Source organism: Harpia harpyja, chromosome 5 (assembly GCF_026419915.1).
Source record: "Harpia harpyja isolate bHarHar1 chromosome 5, bHarHar1 primary haplotype, whole genome shotgun sequence".
Lineage (NCBI taxonomy): Eukaryota > Metazoa > Chordata > Aves > Accipitriformes > Accipitridae > Harpia > Harpia harpyja.
In genome coordinates this window covers 54274833-54294814 of record NC_068944.1, presented here as the reverse complement: position 1 = coordinate 54294814, position 19982 = coordinate 54274833, and the positions used below count along the sequence as shown (strand labels likewise).

Here is a 19982-nt window from a genome sequence, read left to right as displayed (position 1 = left end):
TTCAGTGTCATGTTAAGGGAAGATATTGACTTTGGCAAACCTAAGTTGACTAGGTATACATATATGTCATTTTCCGGCACACATTTTACTGCATCTGCAACACTGTCAAAGACAGAATGTGATCAACCCTCTCTCTGCAAATATTATGTTAAGATATCTCCCTGTCTCTGCATTGACATGATTCTGACACTGCACCTGACCAATAATACACAGAGATTAAATTATGCTAAGAAAGTACAGGAGGAAACAAAACAGCCAGAAGTTTCCTCCTAGGTCTTAAGTACTTCTGCACAGTTCAGATTGTATAAGGCAAAGCTGACATGCAGGTGTCAGCTCCCAAACTCCAGAGAAGTTTTTATACTGGCCATCTTTGAGAAAACCAGCTCACCACCACTGCCAAGAATGCAACAGGCCCAGGTGAGTGACTGCACCTGAGCTTGGGAAGCACACAGCTAAGCACAGCCCAGAGAGCCCACAGCTCCATTTCGAGACCCCAGTTGCTCATGCTATCCTTCTGCTATTGCAGGTGACAGCCAGAAGCTCCTTCTGGGTCTGCTGGAGGAGTTACGCCTGGTACACAATAAAAAGTGAACCTATTTAGACACTCTTTAAATTGCTATTTAGATACAGTGTTACCAAACTGGGCAGGGACCCTGGGTATTAGGACACCTCTGGCTTTTATCCTACCTGCTAAGCAGCCCTCTGCAAGCACAGCTTTAGGAACGCCGCTTTTAAGCGTTTCTAGTCACAAGACCAATCATTAAGGAGACAAAAGCTTGCAGGAACAACCCACTTAGAGCACTTTATTTTGATTTAGGTATAAAGGGTGATTTTTCAAACCCTCACATTTGCCTTGTCATAACTGCATATTATTCATAGGGCTTTATCCACAGCATGAGTAGAGAGACTATTTAACATTTGTGGCTCTGGTGTTACTAGTATGAGGAAAAAATGGAGCCTCTGCCTCCTTCAGAGAATCCAGATGTTGCAAATGTCAGTCTTTTCATGAATTAAATGCAATTCCAAATTAAAATGAAACTGGTATTAGAGGATTGCTTATACTTGGTTTCGATGTTATCACATATATCAGCTTGCTAGCAGGGGCACTTGATGAGGTAGAGTTCACATAAAGTTACAACTGCTCCTTCACTCAGAAGCAGCCAAAAAGTCATCTCTGACTTGTCAATGAAGTGCTGATCCTTACAGGATGATGGTCTCGCCACATGTGCCCACATTTCCATGATTTCCATATTAGGGTCACTCCTTAGAAAGCTCTTCTTTGAAACCATTTCGAAGCCAGGCTGGGGTATAAACAGTGCTTTGGGCAATGAATTACATATCAAACCTGCTCCCCAGTGATGACGACTTCCCAGTTATCCATTGAAACAAATCTGAAGGCAACACTAATCCTACATCCCTTATTCCATGTTTACCAACAAGCCCTACTTGTTGAGTACAAAGTACTTAGATATAAACACCTGAAGAGCAGGCAAGGTCAGCAAGAAGCCTACATTTCTTAAGTTTACTATCCCATTTAAGTCCTAGATTAAGGCTTTTTCTACAGCAAAGTTACCTTTTGCTTTCAGAAGAGCAGCTGAGCTTGCACAGACCACCACCCACAGTTGCAGTGATGCTTGCAGCTAACAGCCCAGCTGTTACTTCACCACAGCTGAAAATGTTTTCCAGGAAAAAAGCTAGTATTAGCTGACTTTCATCCTTCCTATACCACTCGTCTGTAGGGAGAGGAGATGTTAGACAGCATGTTTCATTTTGATAATTTTGGGAGGTTGCATTAGACAGATGCCTACTCTAATTATTATTTATCCAGTATGCATCTGGTTTTTTATATACAGTTCACATACTGATAAGTTCCCAATACTTATTTTTATATAACATTCTTCAAAGGAACCTTCCCATGCTCCCATTCCTGTCTGCAAACTGTTCAACCAGGCTGTGTGTTCTGGATTTTCAGAAAACAGTCTTCATAGAATCATAGAACAGTTTGGGTTGGAACAGACCTTTAAAGGTCATCTAGTCCAACCCCCCTGCAATGAGCAGGGACATCTTCAACCAGATCAGGTTGCTTAGAGCCCCATCCAACCTGACGTTGAATGTTTCCAGGGATGGGGCCTCTACGACCTCTCCAGGCAACCTGTTCCAATGTTTCACCACCCTCATCATAAAAAATTTCTTCCTTATATCTAGTCTAAATCTACCCTCTTTTAGTTTAAACCCATTATACCTTGTCCTGTTGCAACAGGGCCTGCTGAAAAGTCTCTCTCCATCTTTCTTGTAGGCCCCCCTTTAAGTACTGAAAGGCTGCAATAAGCTCTCCCCGGAGCCTTCTCTTCTCCAGGCTGAACAACCTGAACCCTCCTGTGTGAATAAATTTAATTCTAATACCAACGCACTGAGAACAGAAGCAACAGAGAAGTGCCATATCTTCCAGCATTACAACAATAAGGAAAAGCCAAAGGAGATAAAGCAGCATGTGAAAGGATAGAAAAAAATTAGAAAATTTGACTACTACTCCCCCAAAATATAACTGCTCTGACTTTGGTAAACCCTTGAGACCTGTAAATGCACGACAGTGGGACTCACAAGAGTGTGGTGTGTAACGCAATGATGAGATAACCGAGAGGGCTGCACCATAATCACAACAAAATGGCACTGGTTTAAAAAACAAACAAACAAACAAAAACAAGCATATAAACATCAGATATGCTTTATAGACACATATGTGGTTTTTAACTGCTGGGTTCATCTCCTGACTTAAAGTGAGGGTCAGCAAAACAGGATTCACTTTGTATGGGTTTTTTTAATGCTTCTACTTTAAATAAAACTTGCCATATGACCTGGATCGAAGAAACATAGGATATATCACTATTCATAATGACAGCTCTTCAAATAAAGCTTAAACCACGCATTGGCTTCTTCCAGCCCAAAAGCTTAAACCATAAAGCAATTTTCATAAATTTGTTTCACAAATAACATCAGAAGGGAGAGTATGATGTGCGGAAAAAAAAATATCATTTCTAGCCATGCCAAAATACAACAGAAAGCATAAAGTCTTGTTCGCTTACAAACACAAAATAACTCATGTTGTTGTGTCAAAAGGATTATTTTTACTCAAAACCAATATTCTGGGCCAAAAAATCAGACCTACTTTGAGCAATGAGAGGACTGCTAACAGAAACACCACTTAGCACTGGGAAATACCTTTTCCTCTAGGGAAAAAGATTTGTGAATGAGTTTTCAGCTCACCTACTCCCAGATATAAACACAGAAAAATAATCATACTATTCTGACACCCTCTTTTTCCAATGAAACAAAAAATTCATTGTCCCAGTCAAAATTTAGATGTGAGGCTAAAGACAGTGTTGTCACCTGCTACGAGCACAGAAAACTTTTAAGAGATGTTTTGACATTCAGCATAAGCTGTTGTCTCCAAGTTTCTTCCAGTTTGACCACCTTCTCCTCTCTCAACACCACATTTGCCAGAACACTCCAAAACTGGACAACTACCAAAAAGCCCCATATGATCCACTCGTATTGGATATGCTGTGTTTGGCTATGCCATGTCTTTTCAATAATCACGACTATAGTCTACACCAGATAGCACTGCAAAGCAAGATGTATCTGCTGACTTGGGCAGCATCACTTGCTGGAATCAAGCACATCTGTCCACATTCAGTTACTCGGAGATATTCGAACTCACTACCACCCTTTCTGCAAGTTTTCTCTTCAGCTGTAAGAGGTAAGTCCAAAATGAAGCATGAATCACAGACCTTAGCTGCAGTAGTACTGTATATTAAAATCAGTGTAGGTGTACTTTACCAGCCTATGGACTGGGCAACAGAAGATTTTGATCAGTTGTGGCTTAAGTCCATCTAGGTCCCAGCTACAGTGGCTCTGCCCTCCAAACTGTCATTCACTTGCACCAGAACCTCATCCATATGGTCAGGCAGCAAGTTGGTTCTGGGAACCAATCCATTGAAAAACATTTATTCTTTGTTTGCAGATATTAATCACGAGCATTAGTACCAGTAGGTTACTGCCAAAAGAAAATGGGGATATACTACTTGAAGGAAGATTGGACTGTGGCAGTCCCTGCAGCCTGAAGAGCAGACAGCTCTGTTCTTTCCACCACCTCTGCTACCTGCGTGTGAATCGCTGACCAAGGGACAGGTGGGTGGCTGGGATGGAAGCCTCTGCAGCAGCTGCAGGTAAATTAGACAAGGGCAGTAACTCAGAGCTTGCACAGAATTTTCCAAGCCTATTCCTGAGACTTTTTTGCTTCTGAAAACCCCTCTAGAGATTACTTACTCAACAACTATTTCAAGACAATCAAACTGAAGAAGTAATTAAAATCAAGCTGACTTTGTTTTCCTTCTAGGGTATCTCACAGTGCATCACCGAGGTAGAAATTGTCTGCTCTGTGTATTTTTCGGCAGCACTGCATACATTACCTGAGATTAGTAATGTACTTTTCTGCCTTATCTAGTTGTCATAAGAGAAAATATTAATAGTCCACTGCAGTATATGATCAATCTTAAAGAAATTAGTAACTTCCAATTCTTTCTGCTTCCAAAGCAATAAAGAATTTCATTAAACTAAAACTCCAAGAAGTGTTTAGACAGTCTGCCACGGAAGAGCACTCGTGTTTTGTATGGGAGAACATGACCGGAGAGAGCACTAGAAGGTGAGCCCTGTGATTCAGAACAGTAAAAATCAACAAGATCAGAAATGCTAATCTCAAAACCTGTGGAGAGTAGAAGGGAAACCATTACAGATAAATCAAATTTATGCTTCTGTCTTCAAAAGTTACAGATAAAAAAGTGGATGCTTTCCCAACAGAGTCTATTGGCTCAGATCTCATTTTAAGGCCTCAAAAAAGCACATTTCTTCCTCAAATGTCTATTGGCACATGCATAATATTACATAAGCCCCTTTTGCAGGGCTACTTGAAACACAAAATTACTTTTGACTCACTCATCTTATGTAAATTCACGGTCAAGTGCCTCTGAAAAAAACTAACACAAAAATTAAAGGCACAGGATATCAATATACATGTAGCAGATGAAAGCTAGAAAAATTGTGGGAGGGTGGAAGAGTGATCTCATTCCCTTTCATACAGAGACTTCTAGCAGGAAATTTACTTAAATGTAGTGATAGTACAAGATCAGACACCATAACCAGCAACTGGAGAAAAAGCAAGCAAAAAACCCCCCAACACACATATACTTAAAACCAGAACTGTTTTCTCACATCAGTACTAAAACAGGCTTCACAAGGGTGACAACAATTCTCAGTTGCACAAGATGCTGCATCTGTGGGGTCACAAAACAGGCTTGGTCAAATCCTGAGCTGGTGGAAACCGTCACTGTTGTACTGAATGCAGGATGGTCACTCAGGCAAGTTTAAAGTAAATCTTAGTTGTTTATATATCCTATGATGTAAGAAATGTCTATGAGAGGTGACCTGAGATTAACCTCCTCTCACTATAACACAAAAAACATTGATTTAACTTTATCTTAGAGAATTGAGATAAACTTGACTGGAATTCTTCTTTTCTAAAACAGCATTAGTCTCTTTTAAAGTCAGGTTTTAAGATAATAGGTTTTTTACCACACCTCTGATTGCAATGGGTAGTAGAGAGAAACATTTTGCCGAAATACATAACTTCTTAGAGATGCATTTTAATCCGTATGTCTGTTCATTAGATACTTCTATCAACTCCCTCTTGGCAGCAACAGCACCAAAGGGATTTTCATGTTTTTCTCTCACCCACTGTGGAGAAAATTCATCAAACAGGTCTATGTTAATTAGATTTAAAAGACTCTGAGAAAATATTACTATTATTAATACCAGGACAGAAAAAAGAATCCAAATGAGCTGGGTGTCTGAATGCCCTCCATTTAAAAAAAAACCAACCAAACAAATAAACAAAAAACCCATAAATATATAAATAAATATCCCACTACCACCACCATTGGTCCATTCTCTCTGTTTCAAAACCAGAAATCAAGGCTCCTGTAAGATCACGGCACCCAAATTACCATTTCTTAAAACTACAGGCTAACAATGTTAACATTTTCTCAAGCTGACATACAATTTTTTCTCCTATTGTAAAATCGAAACAAAAAAAGAGCAGAGCATTCTCCACAGATTCTGTCAGAAATACTGACTTAATCAAGTAATTGGCATTTACAAGATCAGAAAATCAGAGCTAAAAATTCACTATTGGCATCACAGTGAAAATGTGACTGGGGGCCAACTGAAGAAAGAACTTACATTTATTTCACTACTTTGAGATTATTGCAGACATCTGGTAACAAAAACGTGAAAGATTACTGCAATGCAGTTTCTGACAGATAATATTTCCTGTCGAGACAGAAGAGAAAGAACTGTAGAGCTTCAAGATTGTAATCGTTTTGCACATTTCTACACACAAAGTATTTTTTTTAAGCAAAATATTTCACCCCTGCAGCTGCTATCTCTTAGATGTACTGCCATCCTTCATCTTCATCCACACACAACTGGAAAGGAACGAAGAAATGACAGGACAAAGTTTTCAATCTTAAAACAAGAAAGTTTTATACACTATAGCAGGAATAGATAAAAGAATCCCATGTGCATTATGAGTTCGTGCAATTATATCAACAATAAGAGACTGTGTAAGTTGCTTCCTTTCCTGATTTGGCATTAAAGACATGCAGGCATTTGCAAAACCATGTTATAAAACAAATAAGAATTTATATGAGCTTTTACTGACAGATGTCTCCTAACAGGGGTCAATGCCAGGTTGTTCTTCACCAGCCCAGATTTGCAATCTGTTCTTATCTGATTTACTATCTCATTGTTCTGCTGTTCAAAAGAATTATATATATTTAAAACACCAAGAAACAAGATTGGTTAAGACAAAGGCTTTGTATGACTCTCTAAAGCTGCAGTGGCTCTGATCCAAGTTTATCCGCACAGACTTCATCTGAAAGATTGAAGTTTGGGTAAAGTAAAACTGATTGCAAGCACAATTGATAGATGCTATTCAAGATAGAGTGGATAAGTCTAAAGAAATGAGTCAAAATTTACAGGGAAACAAGGGACGTAAGAACTCTCAGGGATATGGCAGGCTTTGCAGGGCTTCTTTGGGGAAAGAAGTGTTTGAGGTTTTATTTAAAGTAATAATCTAACAGAGGGAGCACCAGACAAGACTGGAAGGTGATTTTAAGAAGTGATTGTAGGTAAGCGTGAGAAAGACTTTTAGTAACAGCTTTCATCCTCACAGAAAAATAACCAGAGCAAAATCAAGGCCAACTTTTGTCACCCTAGCTTAAATCTTATGAATTTCTCAAGCTAAAATAGAGAGATACATTCTAGATAGACGTAGATGTGAGCAATTCTTCCATTCCCACACAGGGAATCTGTTCTACAGTCATACCAAGTCTTGCTTTATAAGAAGAAACACCCACACGCTTCCCCTTCATCAACGGATTACAACACTCTTACAGTCTTTTGATACAAAAGGGCGAGCAGATGTGGAACTATCTCTAGAAACAGTAAAAATTAATCTAATTTTGAACAGAGTGAAAACCAGACAGGCAAAATTTTGAAAACTAAGGCTTACAAAACAAGAAATCAGGATTTCAGGTGTTGCATGTGTATGGCCCTCTCTGAGCAGGTGCTTTGGATGCTCATGCAGCACTTAGGAAAGTCACGTCCCAAAAATTCTGCAGTTTGAAGGAAGAAACAAGTAATCAGCAAGGAAACAGAAATCTGGTGCTTGTATTTTGAATTTTCTCTTCAGTAGTTCTGAGCAGACTTGTAACCTGTCAGACATAACCACTAGATTCAAAAGGCTCCTCTGTTATCTAATGCTTCCTTAGTAAAATCTGATTCAGCTTGCAAAACTTACATTTTTTTCATTTTTTTATATGTCACTTTTCTCTCCCTCATATATATTTTAGTACTTCTATAAAATATGTATATGCATATACACATATATAAAAAATGTATATACGTATATAAAAATGCCTCTCATACTTTTCCCTTTTGCATGAACTTGAAAAAGGTAGTCTTTGAAGAATAAAGTCCTGTCAAAACAAATCTAATGGGTACTAGTTACTAGGATTTCCTACTCAGAAGCACTAAACCACTTTACATGCTGGGACCTCTTCACTATGAAGTCTGCCATAAAACGTAATTAAATATCTAATGCACCCATCTGGTATTTATGGGGTTTACCCATTTGCAGCGGCTTAGCTTTCAGTCAGTGACTGCTGTCAACTCTGCTGGTTTCAAGATCACGGCAGAGCACCGTGCCTCGCCTAACGCCAGCCACGCGTCCCCCAAGCACGTGCCCGACGGCCAGCTCCAACTGCGGGCCAATATTTGCTTAATTATTAAACCATTTCTAAATTAATTGTTTAATTATTAAATAAATAATTAAAAATTAAGAGGAACCAGAGGGTAAACAGGCATTTCTTGTCACGGGATGGAGCGCGCATGTTGCTGAAGGGCGACCAAGCCGGTGTTTTTCCCCCTCCAGAGAAGGGCAGGAGGACAGGCCCGAGGTGGGCCCGACACCCCGCTGCCAGGCCGGGGGACTCCAGCCCACCGACCCAGGGCAGCGCCCGAGGCTGAAGGCCCCGTTTCGGGGGGGGGGACCCCAGCGCATGCTGGCAGCGCTTTAAAGCAAGGCCTCGGCAAGAGGAGGAGACGGGGCTGAGCCCCGCCGAGGCGCCGGTGATGGCGGCCTGCGTGCCCCTCCTCGACCCCAACCAGGCGGCCGAGCCGGAGCCGGAGCCGGAGCCGCAGCCGGGTCCCCCGCGAGGAGCGCGGCCCGGGGAGAGCGCTGCAGCCGGGCGAGGGGCGCCGCCAGCCCTGCGCCCGCGGCGGGCAGAGCAGCCCAGGCGAGCGCTTGCCGCGCGGGGGCCCCCCGCCCCCTGTGAGGAGGAGGAGGAAGACGAGGAGGCGGAAAAGGAGGAGGAGGAGGACGAGGGGAGCAGAGCAAACACGCACCTTCCCCGTGCAGATCGGGCGGCAGCCGCGGCGCCAGCACCGCCTCCGCCCGGCCGGCCGGCTGGGGACCGGGGGGAGGAGGAGGAGCCGCCGCGAGGGTTGGAAAGGGCGGGCCTCCGCCCGGGCCCGGCTGGTGCCGGTTGCGCCGAGGCCGCCTGAAGCCGCGTGGAAGCCGCCTCGGGGCCGGCGCTGCGTTGCGTTGCGGGCGAGGCCGGGCGTCCCCCGCTTGCCGGCGTGTCGGGCCGTGGCGCCTCGTCGGCCCCTCTGAGGCGAGGCGAGGCGGGCCCGGCCCGGGCCCTCCCGCCCGATCCCGGCCTCTCGGTGAGGCCTACAAAGTCCCACCCGTGCACCGCCACCACCAGCCGCCCTTCCCAGGGAGAAGCCCCCTCGGTGCGAGGGGGCTGCCTGCTCCACGGGGTGGCGGTTTTGTAGGGCGGGTGCGTTAGTGGGGCGAGGACGTACAGCCAACAGGCGAAGCGTGAGGAGGCTTTCCCGCTGCCTGCGTGGTGGCAGCGGCCTTCTGCCTGGGTACTTCAGAACGTGGCAGGACGTGTCGTTCCTTGGGAGCCGTCGCTGCCTTCACGCTGCTGGCAACCGAGGTAGGGCCACCGCTTCTTGCGTGGAGGCCTCCTGCACAGCACTGCACTCAATTTAAATAAAGTGTTTAAAAAAACACTTAGGTAAATGAGTGCAAATTCTTCTGTAAATAAGGTCTTAAAATGCAAACGTGGGTCTTAATCTGCAAACACTTGAATTGAAGCTCTCGACTGTTTCTACTTAAGTCAATGGGACTACCCAGGTGCTTATAGGGAAGTGTTTTTAGGATCAAAGCCCTTGGTGCATTTCCAAAAAGCTGCTATAGCAGGAAGACGGTGAATAATTTCCCTCTAATATTCAACACAGTATTCCAATATTCATGAACTTTCTACCTACGTGAAAAGACTGTAATACTAATGAGCTTCATGGGCATGTACCTTGGGGAGGGATTCGAAACACACTTTATTATAAGATAATGGCTGTCCCTGCCAACCTGACTCCTCCACCCGTTTATTTGAGGTGACTCATTTGTATTTTTCACTTGCATTTTTCAGTGCACAGTCTGGATGGTACATTTTTGCAGCTGGGGCTGTGTCTTTTGCTATACAAATCATGGAGCGTGGCAGTGGGATGCAACAATACCTTTCTCAAACTGCTGCAGTCCTTGAGTCCTGTTCCTTGAGGGTAACAAAATAACTGTTTCAATAAAAATGTTGCACAAGGAAATGGCTGTTAGAGATCTGCCTGTGCATGCTGTATATTCTTCACATACTGTGCCATGTAAGCTGTAAGTGTCCATCTGGGACTGTATCTCTGGAAAGAGATTATACACAGTGATTAAATAGTTATAAATGTGTCGCTGTAAGTCAAGCAAGAAAATATTCCATCCTGAAAGTTTGGTGGCTGCTGCACCCACAACATCTTGAACTTAACTGCCAATGTATGGCTTTCCTTTTTGCTTCCAGTGAGAGAGAGAACACAGAACAGGTCTGCATGAACAAGCTCATGTAAAACTGTACTTGCAGTATTTGAATTTAGGATTTTGGTTCATTCCTGGAAGTGATTCCTTCTCTCTTCATTTGCTCCCTTTACAATTAAATCACTTTTCAAAACTTGTTTCCCATTAATTTTTCCTGAATTAGCTTCCTTTGTTAATCCTCCACAGCCAAGGAGTCGGAAGGACGAGTGATAATAAACCATCTTTTTTCACCGTCATCAAATAGTCAGAAGGATGGAGAAATCTTGGCATGGCTGTCATTAATCCCAGGTTAGAGGGAAAAGAGGACGCTGCTCATGTCCTTGCCTTGAGAAGCCATAAGTAAGAGCAAGTGGAGACGTAACAACAAAACTTAGAGCTCCACCCCCCAAGCCTCTTTAGCCAGCAACATGCACATATCTGTTTATGGGTTTGAAACACATCAATACCAACTTAGCCTCAGGAAAGGTATTTCCATCACACCCATCTCTTACATTATTTTCTCATACTTTGCATTATTCACTAAATGCATAGTTTTGTTTTCCTTTAGTTTGCAGCTTCAGGACTTTCAGATTGCTATTCTTCCCTCCTCAGGATTGTAATTGTAAATCAGGGAGAGGCTGGAGCTGAGGAGACCTGTGCTCAGTTTCCCAGACTTTATAAGCTACTATGCTGGGCAAAATCCTAGCCCCCCCCTGCATCCAGAAATCACCCATGTGATCCATCTTGCATACTTCTGAACTCATTAAGACTATTCAGGTGCTTGAAGGTCCCCAAATGGATGTATCTTTACAAGATTTCTGTGATTACACTGGTAGGAGTAATTAATACTTAATTATTGTTCTTAATTAACAAGAACTTAATACTCAAGAAAGGGATTGGATATATATGAATGTCAAAAATAATCAGAATTATCTGATTGTAACTTGGTGCTTCAGGGAATAAGCCGGTATCTAACTGCTGGAAAGGGGAATGAAATCTAATGTGAGGACAGATGACACTTCTTACTGCTGGATCTTTTTCACCTTCTATTATACAGTATGTGAAGCAACTGGTGGAGTGTGCTGTTAGGCACAGGATACTGCCTGAACGGATCCTGAATCTCTTCTGATAGGACAGTCACTTGATACCATGCTTCTCCCTGCACAGAATGGGGATAATGGATGATGCTATTTCACTGTGCTTTGTTTTTCTAGTCCGTTTAGGCTGCATGGCTTCTGGAGCAAGGACTGCTTCGGTGGAGCTCCGAACTTTATTGAAGTCTCTAAAATTTGATAAAATAACAAGAAGAAATCACAAGCATATACACATACTAATTATTATGCAAAGTGGTGAGGGAGAGGGAAGAAAGTACAAGATTCCTTTGAAAAGCTGCCAGCACAGGTCCAAACACAAAAGGTGTTTGAAGTAGGAGCACACTGTACCAGCCTGCAGGAATTACCAATATACCAGCTACCCTTGTTTAGAAACATAATCTCAATTTTCATTTTATGACACTTATTTACTTTACCAAAGCATTTTCTGTGTTTTGACTCAGTCTCCCAAAAGTCTCCTCTAGGTCCACATTGTATTCCAGTACCACTAGAAGGTGTTTTCTTCATTTAAAAATTTTTCTTTGTTGCTTTGCACTGTAGGCAGGTAAATATGGACTGCTAATCAATGCAAACTTCAGCTTTTATTTCCTCTTCTTTTTCAGTTACAGGAGCTGAAAAGAAATATTCCTAAGTTTCCAAGAAGCACTGTTTTTCAGGTCTTCCTAGGAAGAAGTGTTCAAGCTTCACCCTGACTTGTATGTCTTTCCACTTATGCAGCCTGGCAGCAAATAAATATACCCTAATAGTGGATAGAATGGGGAAAAAGGTAGGGATATTGTGAAAGAAAAACAGCAAGCACCTCATGGCATGTATTCTTCCACACAATTCTGCTAGCTTTTCTGCTGCTGTGTCAGAGACTTGTTTTTTTCAGGTATCAAGAGCAGCATCAGCTGAGAGCAGAACGTCTGCCTGCAGTGGGCTGGTAGGGTGTGCTTGCTTGGGACACATCTTAGCTCGGGCCTGTCCAGTGCTACACAGGTTTACAGTCAGAAGTCGGCATTGGTTGCCCTGAGTTTCTATGCATTCTCATACTAAGTTGATGTAAGCCAACAAAATTCAGCCTCTCCTGACAAGGTGAAATCTCCTCTCTGAACAACACAAGCCAACATATAGCCACTAGCAAAATGCCACTGCATACATGCTCCAAGAACACAGCGAAGTTGGCAGCTGCAAGCCCTGGGTCCTTACTCAGTGTGCAGCAGCCCTTCTGCTGTTACAGCCTCTTGCAGCGAGGGCATGCAGCGCCTCAAAAAAGCAGTGATAAACACACATGCTCCAGAGACATAAAAATGTCAGCAACTCGTGACCCCACTGAAGTTCTGGCAGCAAAACTTGCCAATAAGACATAGCTTGGCAGAGTAATTTCTCCTGCAGGTTACTACAGCTTTACTTACAGGGGCAATGGGTTTGCCATGCCACAGAAAGGGTTTTGTTAAGCATTGGTGGAAAGTGTTCCCACTTGAATCTCCTTATAAACTGTGTGACTTATGCTGCCATGTGTAGAGAGCAGAGCATGGGCACCTGATGTAAAACCAGAGGTGCAAGGAGGCCTCTCTCTGCATTCCTGTGGATCTCCAGTCTTTGGGTAGCAAATGGTCCAGCAATATACGTGAGTCTTCTTCCACTCCTGTGTTTACAAACCAAAGGCATTTGGATGCCTAACATCAATTATCATATATTTGCATTAAAAATACATTAAATACTGCTCTAAATAACTTTTCTTATGATGAAGGAATTAAATTATAGTTTCCTTCAGCAACTCTCTCCACTACAGCTAGGTACCTTTATTCGTCTCAATATTTTTGTGAGGATAAAATCCAGGTTCAACTTATTCAACACATATTTTTCCCAAACAAGTTTAAATCCATAGATACTTTTAAAAACGCAGATAAAATACATCTTTTATTTCTGGATATATGGACTTAGAGTAAAGGGAATCCTCTACCCTGCTGTGCACCAAAGCAGCCCTTTTTTCATAACACACCTACTGTAACGGTGAGTTCCAAGTTCAAAGGCCCCTCACTACAGGAAAGACATTGAGGTGCTGGAGTGTGTCCAGAGAAGGGCAATGAAGCTGGTGAGGGGCCTGGAGCACAAGTCTTATGAGGAGCAGCTGAGGGAACTGGGATTGTTTAGTCTGGAGAAAAGGAGGCTGAGGGGAGACCTTATTGCTCTCTACAACTACCTGAAAGGGGGTTGTAGCCAGGTGAGTACTGGTCTCTTCTATCAAGTAACTAGTGATAGGATGAGAGGAAATGGCCTCAAGTTGTGCCAGGGGAGGATTAGATTGGATATTAGGAAAAATTTCTTTGCTGAAAGGCTTGTCAGGCATTGGAAGAGACTGCCCAGAGAAGTGGTGGTGTTACCATCCCTGGAGGTATTCAAAAAACGCATAGACAAGGCACTTCAGGACATGGTTTAGTGGGCATGGTGGTGTTGTGTTGACGGTTGGACTCCATGATCTTAAAGGTCTTTTCCAACCTAAATGATTCTATGATGCTAAAGGACATCCAGTGCAACCCCACTGCCCTGCATGAAAACACACTTACTCCCTGGGCACAGCTTGGGCTGGGCTGAACTGTGTTGAAAACGTTACAGACTGTCTTTGTACAGGATGAGCCAAGAAAACATCCATCTAACAGAGGCAGATGGGAGGCTGAGCAGGAGTGTGACTTCTCTGGATAATGATGCTTCAGCCAGCCATTGTACTGTATTGGAAAGGGGAGTGTTCTTGGAGTGTCGGATACTAGACAGATGGACAGAAACTGAGTGCCAAAATAGCTTGTTACCAGCTGAACAGGCCCAAAAGTGAGAGGTGTTTTATTTAGTGGTAGGTTTTGAATGCAAACAGACACAACTCCCCACTCTGTGTAGATGCACGCTCTGAGACCCAGCTTCACCAATATCTCATTCTAGGTTTAACTACAAGACTCTGAACAGGCTGCTGAAGTCAAGCAGAGATAATACAGCATTAATCATTTAAACTTCAAAAAAATGTGATTCTGCAAGAGAGTCAATGCGTTACTGTTAAAACTAACTAAAGTTTTGGAGTCCTTTTCTGATCCTCTACGGTATATATTTAGAAGATGGCATGATTCTTACTCAAATTTGCAAATTCTGTCTGATCACAGTTTGAAAGCTTTGATACACATGCTGGAAAGTGAAAAGCTGATATACTAAGAGCTTGTGTAAAAGAATACATTGCTTATTTAAGGACAGGTACAGTATTTCTTAGAGTCTAGAAGAGCCAGAGCTGAACAAGTCTACAGAGTTTCAGAATCTGCATTAAAAGTCCCATCAGGAAAGGCTGAAGTAAAATTCCACTTAGCTTTTAGTCTTTGAATGTGTGTTATAAAAAGCACAGACTGGCAGAGAAAAATTGATGATTTCTACTGCCAGAGCTGTTACAAAAATCAAACCATGAATTGGGAGAAAAGTCACATGGCTGACCACCTATAACCAGTTTTTGAGATGACAAAAGAAAACTTTAGACTCTTTGACAGCTCTTCTGTAGGTATAAAATTCTCTTTTTTTTTTTTCATTTTCAGGCTTTTTTTTTAAAAAAACACTTAGAAGCTGAAAAAGCAGGAAAGCTTGTACTCTTCCAACCTATGGGAGAAAAGAAGAAAGATTGAGACCTACTGGTTTTAAAGTCTTAACAGACATTGTGATTGGAATTACTCAATTCAATTCAGTAACTAGCAAAAATGCTTTTGCCTAGTAAATAAGTTACTTCCAATAATTACATAGGCTTTGAAGTCAAAATGTTTTTGCTAATCTTTGTTCTGATGTGCTTAGTATATTTTACTTTATAAGAAGTGGTAATTTTATGCATTCTTAATGAAGTCTCAATTTCCATTGAAAAGCAAGTTGAAACAAATAAAAGCTATAAACTGAATCAGCTGGTAAATAAATATTTATTTACCATTTTTAACATAACAGAATGGAAAAACTAGAATATAAAAATGGAAGTTAAGCTTTGTAATAGCATAAATATGTAAATAGTGTGTGCTCCTGCAGAGCAAAAAGAAGTACAAAATTTACTGTAAAGATTAAATTAAATTACAAGTTAACAAGTTGCCTTGTTTACCAGCCAATGAAAACCAATTTTCTTTAGGAAAATACCTGGGCACATGCAAAACAAGGTAAAAGCTGATGATTTAAAGAAAGGTTTCTTGCTGCTGCTTTGATTGTAGTCAATGATATAAGCTGTCTGTGATTCTCAGGGAAGGTTTTCCTATGGGATAGAGCTCAGATAATGAAGATTTACTAGAACCGTTCCTGAAGCCTTGCCTCACCTGCATGAAGGTGGCACCTCCGCTAGCCTGGCAGCGAGGCACCAGGTCAAGGCAAGGTCCTTCATTCAAGCTTTTTGGTCTCAGCAGGAGTTAAGCTGTGCCCTCAGCCATCTGAGAATTGGCCCCAGAAGCTGTTCCTTCCCAAGAAGAGGTTTTTCCCCAAGTCAGCATTAACTCAGCTGGCACTGTGAGCTGGTCCAGAAGGAAGCACATGCTCCGCTTCTCTTCCTTTCACAAGAGACTCTTCTGTTAGCTCTGCGGTAACCAAAATTATAGGGATGAATGATGAAAACTGAACTTTGGGCTGTTTTACATTCTTTCAGTACTGTTTAGTGTGATGGTTGTTGACTTCTCCCTTGCCACTATATTTAGAAAGGGGAGTAGGAAGGAGATGAGTGCTAGTATTATAGGTTATGACACAAAAACATAAAAAAGTAAGACTGTTCCCATTTCTCTTTGGTATCCTCTGGGGAGCTGCAGTGTTTAGAGAAAGCTCCTGTTCCACTGCAGGAGCTCAGGAAAATGGGCACCAAACTTTGTTTAGACTCTAGGACTACATATGGCCATACAAGGTGGGTGGGTAACTAGGACACAGAACTTCTTCCTCCACTGAGCTTAGCTTCCCACCACTAGATAAGCTTCAAGTAGCTTGTCTGGTGGAATTACTGTTCCTTAGACGTCAGCGCTTGGATTAAAAATAGAAAAAACTCAGAAGCTTCCTCTGCATTCAACAAATCAACAAAAGATCCATGGGAAAAAAATTGCATAATGCCCCAGAAGAAATCCAAATGAATTTAAGTCACCCCCTACAGAGAACTTGGGCTCTGTTTATTTTCAACAAACTCTTACAGGTTTTGCAATATTTTTCTGGAAGTTTTTCACAAGCATTCCTACTTCTTCTGACTCTGGGCTGGGGCTGAACTGCCAGGCTGGAGAAATTCTTTGGACCTGACCTTCAGCCATGAGAGACAGCGGCCCTCAGGCCCAGCCCAACTACAGCACAGTTTTTAAGCTGCAACAGGAATTAAAAAACTCAAGAGCTCTGCAGGCTATGCCATAAACACATTTAATATCGAAGGAGTTAGGGGGAGTGAAAGCTTGACATCTCCCAAGCATGGAAAAGAAACGGAAAGTTGCTTCAATACGCAACAGCACATCTCAACTGCAAAGCCCCGGTTGCATGTCTCATCCGTTTCTTCCCAACTCCCATGGACAAAAGACAAGCCAGACCCTTCCAAGTGCAATGCAGCACCCCAATCGTTGCCTCCTGCCACCCTCCCAGTACCTCCTGTGGGCAGCAGAAGTTGTGCGGGGTCAATGCTGCAGGTCCTCCACCTGTTTTGCTGTAGTAGTTCCTCTGCAAATCAGGGGGGTGAGCAGCCAGCAGAAGCTGCGACTGGCAACATCTGCAACAGGTAGCACAGACCTCTGATGTGCTGGGAAGCTGTGTGCAACCAAGAGCGTCTCTCAGCGTATGACACCAACACCTGCCCACTCTCCTGCCTACAGATTCTGTCTGTTAAGAGCAAATTCAGTGTGACAGCAACAACTCAAGAAAACAAAGTGCCTTTTAAGTTCCAGTGGAAAATGTGGGCTGTCAGGACAGTTTCTCTTCCTGCCTTCTTTCCACTCACCCCAAATTAATGTCTGTAGTTCTGCATAGGGCCCTACCCCTCCTCCCCCATCCCTGCTAGAAACTAAGCTCAGATACTGCAAACACACGGGGGGGTTTTCAGATTTCCACCCACGCGAGGAGCTACTCTGCACATCCGATGCACATGTGAAATTGGTTCACGGGTCAGGGCAGGAGCCCACGTTTCCATTTCTAGCTCTACTGAGCTTAAGATTTATCATTTGTTTGTTTTCAAAGCAAAAAAACATATAACTTACTTTACTTCACAGAGGAAGAAATCTTGGCAAAGCATCTTTTCCACTGGCAGGGTTGGGTTACAGCTCCCCCACTCCCACCCACACAGCTGAACCCAGCACCTGGTCAGCCCAAGACTCAGGAGGAAATGAAATGCACATGTCAGCCTCCCCCCTCTCCCGCTCCAGTTCCTTAGCAAAACCGTTCTTCTGCTCCAGCCACGAACCATCCCAGGACCAGAAGGTGTGCCAAGGAGGGGGATACTTGCTATATCTTTTCTCGGACAAACTGTACAGCAAAGTCATGCTTCCCAAACCTGAAGAAAGTTTTGGAAAGGCAATGCTCTAGAAGTTCACAGCACAGAGTTTTCACACCAAGGTTCAGAGCTCTGTGACACACAGGCAAGAGCTTAAATGTAACAAAAATAATATTAAAGCTCATTAAAAATAGACAACATATTGCAAATTCCTTAAAGGCAATGATGCCAGTCTGATTAAGCAAGCACTAAGTAACAAATATAACTGATTGCAAGTTTTAAAAAAATTGCTATATTATTTCAATATGTAAGAATAATAGTTTCCTGAGAGATCTTTTTCCCCTCAGATTCCTTTTCCCTTCTCCTTGTTTGCTTTTTTGAGCAAGGAATATAATACTCGGCACACTACCATCCTCTCCTTCACACCAATAGTTTTTGTTTAATGTTTATCTGGATACTTCTTTCTTACAAAAGTTTCCTGTATTCCGTATGTTGCTTAAAAATAGTATCTATCATTTAAGATTGCCCTCCACCATCATTTCAATACACAGCTCCAAAGGAAAAAAAAAGCAATAACTAGCCAAAGTTACAAATACGCTATTCTCTTGTTAGGAGATACAAGAGGACAATTTTGGTTTTAATTTATCCTATTTCAATGAAGTGCAAAGCCCAAAGTGAAGAAAAAGCTAGCTATGTGGCCTGTAAACATGAGCTACAATTCACTCGTAAAGCTGGCAAGCAAAGGAACCAGGAACTCAACTTCTGAAGTTATTTTTCCATGAATAAAGCAGAGGTGAGAGACATCTTATAACAAAAGCTTTATGTTACTTGCATTGGGCTTCATTTGCAAAGAATCTAAGAGGAAGTAACCATTTATAACCCAGGGTAAATCAAAGCAAAATGGCATTTTGATAAACACTAGAGCCTATCAATCACAAGGAGACACCGTATCAGGTTGCTGAGGAATTTCAGAGCTGCTACAGCAGCTCCAGCAGAGAAGAGCCAAGAGTCTCCAGGAAAAGCCATCCCAGGGGTACAGATGCCGCTGCTAGCTGTGGGCAGGCGGTGCAGCATCCACAGCCTGGCACCAGGACTCCCAGCTGCCCAGCAACATCCATGAGTAGCCAGAGTATTGCTAGAAACATATCCAGGAAGGGGAGAACAAAAGGGAAGCAAAACCAAAGACCAACTCGTGCTAGGAAGCCTCAGTGTGAGAGATGCACATTCAGCTGCCGATTTCTTCTGAACAGTGTTGCTGGAAGCCGGGTGTCTGCATCAGCCTGGTTTTTGAACTGATGAAAACTGAACCGATGTTTATAATTGAGATGATAGCTCTGTTTGTTTGAATTTTTCCCTAATAGTACGGTTTGGCACTGAAAACAGCAAGGCAAAGAGATCGCGAGACGATAAATGCTACTATCGTGCCTACTGCATGTTAAAGTTTCGGGTTTTTGTTAGGGAGGGTGGGAGGACTGCGATACTTTAAGTCCGTGTACATAGCTGAAACATTAAACCTCTTTTGCATTAAACCTCTTCTGCATGTAACAGAGCGGATAATGGATGTGTAGGGGAAAAAAAGGCGAGTGGTGAAATAGAGCTGAAACTTTACTATTGCTTCTGCTTGTAAGCAGATGCGGGAGGAACCAGACAAGCATAATATTTGGTAGCCTGCATAATTACAACAGATGTCTGCATTGGATAAAGTGTCCTCTACATAAGGTATATAGGCAGAGTCTAACATATATAACCAAAAAGAAAATAGCTTCTCAATATCAATTTGCTTATGAAGAAGGAGGAGACAATTCATCTGGTGTTTCATATTTATAGCTATACTTACAGCAATATTCATTGCACCCTTAAAGAAAATTCAGATCTACTACCTTAAACAAAGTAGGCTTCAAAAAACTGGATGTCAGACTATACAAATAAAGTA

The 19982-nt window shown here is 42.4% G+C and overlaps 1 protein-coding gene across 2 annotated transcripts in view; it reads right to left on the bottom strand.

Moving 5' to 3' along the window:
* The window catches only part of CPQ (carboxypeptidase Q), a 166595-nt gene extending 157504 nt beyond the window's left edge, over positions 1-9091 (bottom strand). The window contains exon 1 of one of the 2 annotated variants that reach the window (XM_052788674.1): positions 9022-9091. The gene's annotated coding sequence lies outside the window, so the exon portion shown is untranslated. Of the gene's footprint in view, positions 1-7627; positions 7729-9021 lie in introns of those variants that run through there. The other variant, XM_052788675.1, reaches the window with a different exon arrangement.
* Between the last annotated feature and the right edge of the window lie 10891 nt (positions 9092-19982).